The 7,500-nt window shown below is 46.9% G+C and overlaps 24 non-coding genes and 2 pseudogenes across 24 annotated transcripts in view; all 26 read right to left on the bottom strand.

The window, feature by feature from the left end:
- Positions 1–100: 100 nt before the first annotated feature.
- Positions 101–219, bottom strand: LOC146256481 (5S ribosomal RNA). Its single transcript, XR_014730269.1, has one exon. It is a non-coding gene; the product is annotated as a 5S ribosomal RNA (ribosomal RNA).
- Positions 220–393: 174 nt separating this feature from the next.
- Positions 394–512, bottom strand: LOC146256480 (5S ribosomal RNA). Its single transcript, XR_014730493.1, has one exon. It is a non-coding gene; the product is annotated as a 5S ribosomal RNA (ribosomal RNA).
- Positions 513–680: 168 nt separating this feature from the next.
- LOC146256479 (5S ribosomal RNA) lies at positions 681–799 on the bottom strand. The gene has a single exon (XR_014730762.1). It is a non-coding gene; the product is annotated as a 5S ribosomal RNA (ribosomal RNA).
- A 182-nt stretch (positions 800–981) lies between these two features.
- On the bottom strand, positions 982–1,100 carry LOC146256478 (5S ribosomal RNA). Its single transcript, XR_014730268.1, has one exon. It is a non-coding gene; the product is annotated as a 5S ribosomal RNA (ribosomal RNA).
- Positions 1,101–1,272: 172 nt separating this feature from the next.
- LOC146256477 (5S ribosomal RNA) lies at positions 1,273–1,391 on the bottom strand. Its single transcript, XR_014730267.1, has one exon. It is a non-coding gene; the product is annotated as a 5S ribosomal RNA (ribosomal RNA).
- A 172-nt stretch (positions 1,392–1,563) lies between these two features.
- LOC146256476 (5S ribosomal RNA) lies at positions 1,564–1,682 on the bottom strand. Its single transcript, XR_014730266.1, has one exon. It is a non-coding gene; the product is annotated as a 5S ribosomal RNA (ribosomal RNA).
- Positions 1,683–1,856: 174 nt separating this feature from the next.
- Positions 1,857–1,975, bottom strand: LOC146256475 (5S ribosomal RNA). Its single transcript, XR_014730265.1, has one exon. It is a non-coding gene; the product is annotated as a 5S ribosomal RNA (ribosomal RNA).
- Positions 1,976–2,147: 172 nt separating this feature from the next.
- On the bottom strand, positions 2,148–2,266 carry LOC146256474 (5S ribosomal RNA). Its single transcript, XR_014730264.1, has one exon. It is a non-coding gene; the product is annotated as a 5S ribosomal RNA (ribosomal RNA).
- A 170-nt stretch (positions 2,267–2,436) lies between these two features.
- On the bottom strand, positions 2,437–2,555 carry LOC146256473 (5S ribosomal RNA). The gene has a single exon (XR_014730263.1). It is a non-coding gene; the product is annotated as a 5S ribosomal RNA (ribosomal RNA).
- Positions 2,556–2,723: 168 nt separating this feature from the next.
- LOC146256472 (5S ribosomal RNA) lies at positions 2,724–2,842 on the bottom strand. Its single transcript, XR_014730261.1, has one exon. It is a non-coding gene; the product is annotated as a 5S ribosomal RNA (ribosomal RNA).
- A 170-nt stretch (positions 2,843–3,012) lies between these two features.
- On the bottom strand, positions 3,013–3,131 carry LOC146256471 (5S ribosomal RNA). The gene has a single exon (XR_014730260.1). It is a non-coding gene; the product is annotated as a 5S ribosomal RNA (ribosomal RNA).
- Positions 3,132–3,317: 186 nt separating this feature from the next.
- Positions 3,318–3,436, bottom strand: LOC146256470 (5S ribosomal RNA; annotated as a pseudogene).
- A 174-nt stretch (positions 3,437–3,610) lies between these two features.
- LOC146256469 (5S ribosomal RNA) lies at positions 3,611–3,729 on the bottom strand. Its single transcript, XR_014730259.1, has one exon. It is a non-coding gene; the product is annotated as a 5S ribosomal RNA (ribosomal RNA).
- Positions 3,730–3,903: 174 nt separating this feature from the next.
- LOC146256468 (5S ribosomal RNA) lies at positions 3,904–4,022 on the bottom strand. The gene has a single exon (XR_014730662.1). It is a non-coding gene; the product is annotated as a 5S ribosomal RNA (ribosomal RNA).
- Positions 4,023–4,204: 182 nt separating this feature from the next.
- On the bottom strand, positions 4,205–4,323 carry LOC146256467 (5S ribosomal RNA). The gene has a single exon (XR_014730661.1). It is a non-coding gene; the product is annotated as a 5S ribosomal RNA (ribosomal RNA).
- Positions 4,324–4,495: 172 nt separating this feature from the next.
- Positions 4,496–4,614, bottom strand: LOC146256466 (5S ribosomal RNA). Its single transcript, XR_014730909.1, has one exon. It is a non-coding gene; the product is annotated as a 5S ribosomal RNA (ribosomal RNA).
- A 184-nt stretch (positions 4,615–4,798) lies between these two features.
- LOC146256465 (5S ribosomal RNA) lies at positions 4,799–4,917 on the bottom strand. Its single transcript, XR_014730572.1, has one exon. It is a non-coding gene; the product is annotated as a 5S ribosomal RNA (ribosomal RNA).
- Positions 4,918–5,097: 180 nt separating this feature from the next.
- Positions 5,098–5,216, bottom strand: LOC146256464 (5S ribosomal RNA). Its single transcript, XR_014730759.1, has one exon. It is a non-coding gene; the product is annotated as a 5S ribosomal RNA (ribosomal RNA).
- Positions 5,217–5,390: 174 nt separating this feature from the next.
- On the bottom strand, positions 5,391–5,509 carry LOC146256463 (5S ribosomal RNA). The gene has a single exon (XR_014730258.1). It is a non-coding gene; the product is annotated as a 5S ribosomal RNA (ribosomal RNA).
- Positions 5,510–5,687: 178 nt separating this feature from the next.
- Positions 5,688–5,806, bottom strand: LOC146256462 (5S ribosomal RNA). Its single transcript, XR_014730857.1, has one exon. It is a non-coding gene; the product is annotated as a 5S ribosomal RNA (ribosomal RNA).
- A 184-nt stretch (positions 5,807–5,990) lies between these two features.
- LOC146256461 (5S ribosomal RNA) lies at positions 5,991–6,109 on the bottom strand. Its single transcript, XR_014730140.1, has one exon. It is a non-coding gene; the product is annotated as a 5S ribosomal RNA (ribosomal RNA).
- A 170-nt stretch (positions 6,110–6,279) lies between these two features.
- Positions 6,280–6,398, bottom strand: LOC146256460 (5S ribosomal RNA). The gene has a single exon (XR_014730257.1). It is a non-coding gene; the product is annotated as a 5S ribosomal RNA (ribosomal RNA).
- Positions 6,399–6,586: 188 nt separating this feature from the next.
- LOC146256459 (5S ribosomal RNA) lies at positions 6,587–6,705 on the bottom strand. The gene has a single exon (XR_014730256.1). It is a non-coding gene; the product is annotated as a 5S ribosomal RNA (ribosomal RNA).
- Positions 6,706–6,877: 172 nt separating this feature from the next.
- On the bottom strand, positions 6,878–6,986 carry LOC146256458 (5S ribosomal RNA; annotated as a pseudogene).
- Positions 6,987–7,166: 180 nt separating this feature from the next.
- On the bottom strand, positions 7,167–7,285 carry LOC146256457 (5S ribosomal RNA). Its single transcript, XR_014730855.1, has one exon. It is a non-coding gene; the product is annotated as a 5S ribosomal RNA (ribosomal RNA).
- Positions 7,286–7,457: 172 nt separating this feature from the next.
- Positions 7,458–7,500, bottom strand: part of LOC146256456 (5S ribosomal RNA) — a 119-nt gene continuing 76 nt past the window's right edge. Inside the window, exon 1 of the ribosomal RNA XR_014730129.1 lies at positions 7,458–7,500. This exon is cut by the window's right edge and continues 76 nt beyond it. This is a non-coding gene — a ribosomal RNA (5S ribosomal RNA).

Genomic DNA, 7,500 nt, shown 5'->3' with positions numbered 1-7,500 from the left:
TCTCTCTCTCGTGTCAAAATGAAAACAGCTTCCAGCCCCTTTCATGAAGGACTACTTGTGCATATTGCAAGATTTCAGTTTCTAAGTGAATGAGCAAAAGAGCATACAGCACCTGGTATTCCCAGGCGGTCTCCCATCCAAGTACTAACCAGGCCCGACCCTGCTTAGCTTCCGAGATCAGACGAGATCGGGCGTTGCCAGGCTGGTATGGCCGTACGAAATAAGTTGACAACCATAGGCTACTTATCCATATACAGATTTAGCAATTGACAATGCAAGGTAGTCTCTCTCTCTCTCTCTCTCGTGTCAAAATGAAAACAGCTTCCAGCCCCTTTCATGAAGGACTACTTGTGCATATTGCAAGATGTCAGTTTCTAAGTGAATGAGCAAAAGAGCATACAGCACCTGGTATTCCCAGGCGGTCTCCCATCCAAGTACTAACCAGGCCCGACCCTGCTTAGCTTCCGAGATCAGACGTGATCGGGCGTTGCCAGGCTGGTATGGCCGTACGAAATAAGTTGACAACCATAGGCTACTTATCCATATACAGATTTAGCAATTGACAATGCAAGGTGGTCTCTCTCTCTCTCGTGTCAAAATGAAAACAGCTTCCAGCCCCTTTCATGAAGGACTACTTGTGCATATTGCAAGATGTCAGTTTCTAAGTGAATGAGCAAAAGAGCATACAGCACCTGGTATTCCCAGGCGGTCTCCCATCCAAGTACTAACCAGGCCCGACCCTGCTTAGCTTCCGAGATCAGAAGTGATCGGGCGTTGCCAGGCTGGTATGGCCGTACGAAATAAGTTGACAACCATAGGCTACTTATCCATATACAGATTTAGCAATTGACAATGCAAGGTGGTCTCTCTCTCTCTCTCTCTCTCTCTCTCGTGTCAAAATGAAAACAGCTTCCAGCCCCTTTCATGAAGGACTACTTGTGCATATTGCAAGATGTCAGTTTCTAAGTGAATGAGCAAAAGAGCATACAGCACCTGGTATTCCCAGGCGGTCTCCCATCCAAGTACTAACCAGGCCCGACCCTGCTTAGCTTCCGAGATCAGACGAGATCGGGCGTTGCCAGGCTGGTATGGCCGTACGAAATAAGTTGACAACCATAGGCTACTTATCTATATACAGATTTAGCAATTGACAATGCAAGGTAGTCTCTCTCTCTCTCTCTCGTGTCAAAATGAAAACAGCTTCCAGCCCCTTTCATGAAGGACTACTTGTGCATATTGCAAGATGTCAGTTTCTAAGTGAATGAGCAAAAGAGCATACAGCACCTGGTATTCCCAGGCGGTCTCCCATCCAAGTACTAACCAGGCCCGACCCTGCTTAGCTTCCGAGATCAGACGAGATCGGGCGTTGCCAGGCTGGTATGGCCGTACGAAATAAGTTGACAACCATAGGCTACTTATCTATATACAGATTTAGCAATTGACAATGCAAGGTAGTCTCTCTCTCTCTCTCTCGTGTCAAAATGAAAACAGCTTCCAGCCCCTTTCATGAAGGACTACTTGTGCATATTGCAAGATGTCAGTTTCTAAGTGAATGAGCAAAAGAGCATACAGCACCTGGTATTCCCAGGCGGTCTCCCATCCAAGTACTAACCAGGCCCGACCCTGCTTAGCTTCCGAGATCAGACGAGATCGGGCGTTGCCAGGCTGGTATGGCCGTACGAAATAAGTTGACGACCATAGGCTACTTATCCATATACAGATTTAGCAATTGACAATGCAAGGTGGTCTCTCTCTCTCTCTCTCTCGTGTCAAAATGAAAACAGCTTCCAGCCCCTTTCATGAAGGACTACTTGTGCATATTGCAAGATTTCAGTTTCTAAGTGAATGAGCAAAAGAGCATACAGCACCTGGTATTCCCAGGCGGTCTCCCATCCAAGTACTAACCAGGCCCGACCCTGCTTAGCTTCCGAGATCAGACGAGATCGGGCGTTGCCAGGCTGGTATGGCCGTACGAAATAAGTTGACAACCATAGGCTACTTATCCATATACAGATTTAGCAATTGACAATGCAAGGTAGTCTCTCTCTCTCTCTCTCGTGTCAAAATGAAAACAGCTTCCAGCCCCTTTCATGAAGGACTACTTGTGCATATTGCAAGATTTCAGTTTCTAAGTGAATGAGCAAAAGAGCATACAGCACCTGGTATTCCCAGGCGGTCTCCCATCCAAGTACTAACCAGGCCCGACCCTGCTTAGCTTCCGAGATCAGACGAGATCGGGCGTTGCCAGGCTGGTATGGCCGTACGAAATAAGTTGACAACCATAGGCTACTTATCCATATACAGATTTAGCAATTGACAATGCAAGGTAGTCTCTCTCTCTCTCTCTCTCTCTCGTGTCAAAATGAAAACAGCTTCCAGCCCCTTTCATGAAGGACTACTTGTGCATATTGCAAGATTTCAGTTTCTAAGTGAATGAGCATACAGCACCTGGTATTCCCAGGCGGTCTCCCATCCAAGTACTAACCAGGCCCGACCCTGCTTAGCTTCCGAGATCAGACGAGATCGGGCGTTGCCAGGCTGGTATGGCCGTACGAAATAAGTTGACAACCATAGGCTACTTATCCATATACAGATTTAGCAATTGACAATGCAAGGTGGTCTCTCTCTCTCTCGTGTCAAAATGAAAACAGCTTCCAGCCCCTTTCATGAAGGACTACTTGTGCATATTGCAAGATTTCAGTTTCTAAGTGAATGAGCAAAAGAGCATACAGCACCTGGTATTCCCAGGCGGTCTCCCATCCAAGTACTAACCAGGCCCGACCCTGCTTAGCTTCCGAGATCAGACGAGATCGGGCGTTGCCAGGCTGGTATGGCCGTACGAAATAAGTTGACAACCATAGGCTACTTATCCATATACAGATTTAGCAATTGACAATGCAAGGTAGTCTCTCTCTCTCTCTCTCTCTCTCGTGTCAAAATAAAAACAGCTTCCAGCCCCTTTCATGAAGGACTACTTGTGCATATTGCAAGATTTCAGTTCCTAAGTGAATGAGCATACAGCACCTGGTATTCCCAGGCGGTCTCCCATCCAAGTACTAACCAGGCCCGACCCTGCTTAGCTTCCGAGATCAGACGAGATCGGGCGTTGCCAGGCTGGTATGGCCGTACGAAATAAGTTGACAACCATAGGCTACTTATCCATATACAGATTTAGCAATTGACAATGCAAGGTGGTCTCTCTCTCTCTCTCTCTCTCTCTCTCTCTCGTGTCAAAATGAAAACAGTTTCCAGCCCCTTTCATGAAGGACTACTTGTGCATATTGCAAGATGTCAGTTTCTAAGTGAATGAGCAAAAGAGCATACAGCACCTGGTATTCCCAGGCGGTCTCCCATCCAAGTACTAACCAGGCCCGACCCTGCTTAGCTTCCGAGATCAGACGAGATCGGGCGTTGCCAGGCTGGTATGGCCTTACGAAATAAGTTGACAACCATAGGCTACTTATCCATATACAGATTTAGCAATTGACAATGCAAGGTAGTCTCTCTCTCTCTATCTCTCGTGTCAAAATGAAAACAGCTTCCAGCCCCTTTCATGAAGGACTACTTGTGCATATTGCAAGATGTCAGTTTCTAAGTGAATGAGCAAAAGAGCATACAGCACCTGGTATTCCCAGGCGGTCTCCCATCCAAGTACTAACCAGGCCCGACCCTGCTTAGCTTCCGAGATCAGACGAGATCGGGCGTTGCCAGGCTGGTATGGCCGTACGAAATAAGTTGACAACCATAGGCTACTTATCCATATACAGATTTAGCAATTGACAATGCAAGGTAGTCTCTCTCTCTCTATCTCTCGTGTCAAAATGAAAACAGCTTCCAGCCCCTTTCATGAAGGACTACTTGTGCATATTGCAAGATGTCAGTTTCTAAGTGAATGAGCAAAAGAGCATACAGCACCTGGTATTCCCAGGCGGTCTCCCATCCAAGTACTAACCAGGCCCGACCCTGCTTAGCTTCCGAGATCAGACGAGATCGGGCGTTGCCAGGCTGGTATGGCCGTACAAAATAAGTTGACAACCATAGGCTACTTATCCATATACAGATTTAGCAATTGACAATGCAAGGTAGTCTCTCTCTCTCTCTCTCTCTCTCTCTCGTGTCAAAATGAAAACAGCTTCCAGCCCCTTTCATGAAGGACTACTTGTGCATATTGCAAGATGTCAGTTTCTAAGTGAATGAGCAAAAGAGCATACAGCACCTGGTATTCCCAGGCGGTCTCCCATCCAAGTACTAACCAGGCCCGACCCTGCTTAGCTTCCGAGATCAGACGAGATCGGGCGTTGCCAGGCTGGTATGGCCGTACAAAATAAGTTGACAACCATAGGCTACTTATCCATATACAGATTTGGCAATTGACAATGCAAGGTGGTCTCTCTCTCTCTCTCTCGTGTCAAAATGAAAACAGCTTCCAGCCCCTTTCATGAAGGACTACTTGTGCATATTGCAAGATTTCAGTTTCTAAGTGAATGAGCAAAAGAGCATACAGCACCTGGTATTCCCAGGCGGTCTCCCATCCAAGTACTAACCAGGCCCGACCCTGCTTAGCTTCCGAGATCAGACAAGATCGGGCGTTGCCAGGCTGGTATGGCCGTACGAAATAAGTTGACAACCATAGGCTACTTATCCATATACAGATTTAGCAATTGACAATGAAAGGTAGTCTCTCTCTCTCTCTCTCTCTCTCTCTCTCGTGTCAAAATGAAAACAGCTTCCAGCCCCTTTCATGAAGGACTACTTGTGCATATTGCAAGATGTCAGTTTCTAAGTGAATGAGCAAAAGAGCATACAGCACCTGGTATTCCCGGGCGGTCTCCCATCCAAGTACTAACCAGGCCCGACCCTGCTTAGCTTCCGAGATCAGACGAGATCGGGCGTTGCCAGGCTGGTATGGCCGTACGAAATAAGTTGACAACCATAGGCTACTTATCCATATACAGATTTAGCAATTGACAATGCAAGGTAGTCTCTCTCTCTCTCTCTCTCTCTCTCATGTCAAAATGAAAACAGCTTCCAGCCCCTTTCATGAAGGACTACTTGTGCATATTGCAAGATGTCAGTTTCTAAGTGAATGAGCAAAAGAGCATACAGCACCTGGTATTCCCAGGCGGTCTCCCATCCAAGTACTAACCAGGCCCGACCCTGCTTAGCTTCCGAGATCAGACGAGATCAGGCGTTGCCAGGCTGGTATGGCCGTACGAAATAAGTTGACAACCATAGGCTACTTATCCATATACAGATTTAGCAATTGACAATGCAAGGTGGTCTCTCTCTCTCTCTCTCTCGTGTCAAAATGAAAACAGCTTCCAGCCCCTTTCATGAAGGACTACTTGTGCATATTGCAAGATTTCAGTTTCTAAGTGAATGAGCAAAAGAGCATACAGCACCTGGTATTCCCAGGCGGTCTCCCATCCAAGTACTAACCAGGCCCGACCCTGCTTAGCTTCCGAGATCAGACGAGATCGGGCGTTGCCAGGCTGGTATGGCCGTACGAAATAAGTTGACAACCATAGGCTACTTATCCATATACAGATTTAGCAATTGACAATGCAAGGTAGTCTCTCTCTCTCTCTCTCTCTCTCGTGTCAAAATGAAAACAGCTTCCAGCCCCTTTCATGAAGGACTACTTGTGCATATTGCAAGATGTCAGTTTCTAAGTGAATGAGCAAAAGAGCATACAGCACCTGGTATTCCCAGGCGGTCTCCCATCCAAGTACTAACCAGGCCCGACCCTGCTTAGCTTCCGAGATCAGACGAGATCGGGCATGGCCAGGCTGGTATGGCCGTACGAAATACGTTGACAACCATAGGCTACTTATCCATATACAGATTTAGCAATTGACAATGCAAGGTAGTCTCTCTCTCTCTCTCTCTCTCTCTCTCTCGTGTCAAAATGAAAACAGCTTCCAGCCCCTTTCATGAAGGACTACTTGTGCATATTGCAAGATTTCAGTTTCTAAGTGAATGAGCAAAAGAGCATACAGCACCTGGTATTCCCAGGCGGTCTCCCATCCAAGTACTAACCAGGCCCAACCCTGCTTAGCTTCCGAGATCAGACGAGATCGGGCGTTGCCAGGCTGGTATGGCCGTACGAAATAAGTTGACAACCATAGGCTACTTATCCATATACAGATTTAGCAATTGACAATGCAAGGTGGTCTCTCTCTCTCTCTCTCCCTCTCGTGTCAAAATGAAAACAGCTTCCAGCCCCTTTCATGAAGGACTACTTGTGCATATTGCAAGATTTCAGTTTCTAAGTGAATGAGCATACAGCACCTGGTATTCCCAGGCGGTCTCCCATCCAAGTACTAACCAGGCCCGACCCTGCTTAGCTTCCGAGATCAGACGAGATCGGGCGTTGCCAGGCTGGTATGGCCGTACGAAATAAGTTGACAACCATAGGCTACTTATCCATATACAGATTTAGCAATTGACAATGCAAGGTGGTCTCTCTCTCTCTCTCTCTCTCTCTCTCTCTCTCGTGTCAAAATGAAAACAGTTTCCAGCCCCTTTCATGAAGGACTACTTGTGCATATTGCAAGATGTCAGTTTCTAAGTGAATGAGCAAAAGAGCATACAGCACCTGGTATTCCCAGGCGGTCTCCCATCCAAGTACTAACCAGGCCCGACCCTGCTTAGCTTCCGAGATCAGACGAGATCGGGCGTTGCCAGGCTGGTATGGCCGTACGAAATAAGTTGACAACCATAGGCTACTTATCCATATACAGATTTAGCAATTGACAATGCAAGGTAGTCTCTCTCTCTATCTCTCGTGTCAAAATGAAAACAGCTTCCAGCCCCTTTCATGAAGGACTACTTGTGCATATTGCAAGATGTCAGTTTCTAAGTGAATGAGCAAAAGAGCATACAGCACCTGGTATTCCCAGGCGGTCTCCCATCCAAGTACTAACCAGGCCCGACCCTGCTTAGCTTCCGAGATCAGGCGTTGCCAGGCTGGTATGGCCGTACGAAATAAGTTGACAACCATAGGCTACTTATCCATATACAGATTTAGCAATTGACAATGCAAGGTGGTGTCTCTCTCTCTCTCTCTCTCTCTCGTGTCAAAATGAATACAGCTTCCAGCCCCTTTCATGAAGGACTACTTGTGCATATTGCAAGATTTCAGTTTCTAAGTGAATGAGCAAAAGAGCATACAGCACCTGGTATTCCCAGGCGGTCTCCCATCCAAGTACTAACCAGGCCCGACCCTGCTTAGCTTCCGAGATCAGACGAGATCGGGCATGGCCAGGCTGGTATGGCCGTACGAAATACGTTGACAACCATAGGCTACTTATCCATATACAGATTTAGCAATTGACAATGCAAGGTAGTCTCTCTCTCTCTCTCTCGTGTCAAAATGAAAACAGCTTCCAGCCCCTTTCATGAAGGACTACTTGTGCATATTGCAAGATTTCAGTTTCTAAGTGAATGAGCAAAAGAGCATACAGCACCTGGTATTCCCAGGCGGTCTCCCATCCAAGT

This window comes from Hypomesus nipponensis, chromosome 15 (assembly GCF_054491055.1).
Source record: "Hypomesus nipponensis isolate SF chromosome 15, ASM5449105v1, whole genome shotgun sequence".
Lineage (NCBI taxonomy): Eukaryota > Metazoa > Chordata > Actinopteri > Osmeriformes > Osmeridae > Hypomesus > Hypomesus nipponensis.
Note: the sequence above shows the minus strand (reverse complement) of the source record. Positions and strands in the feature narration are given on the sequence as shown.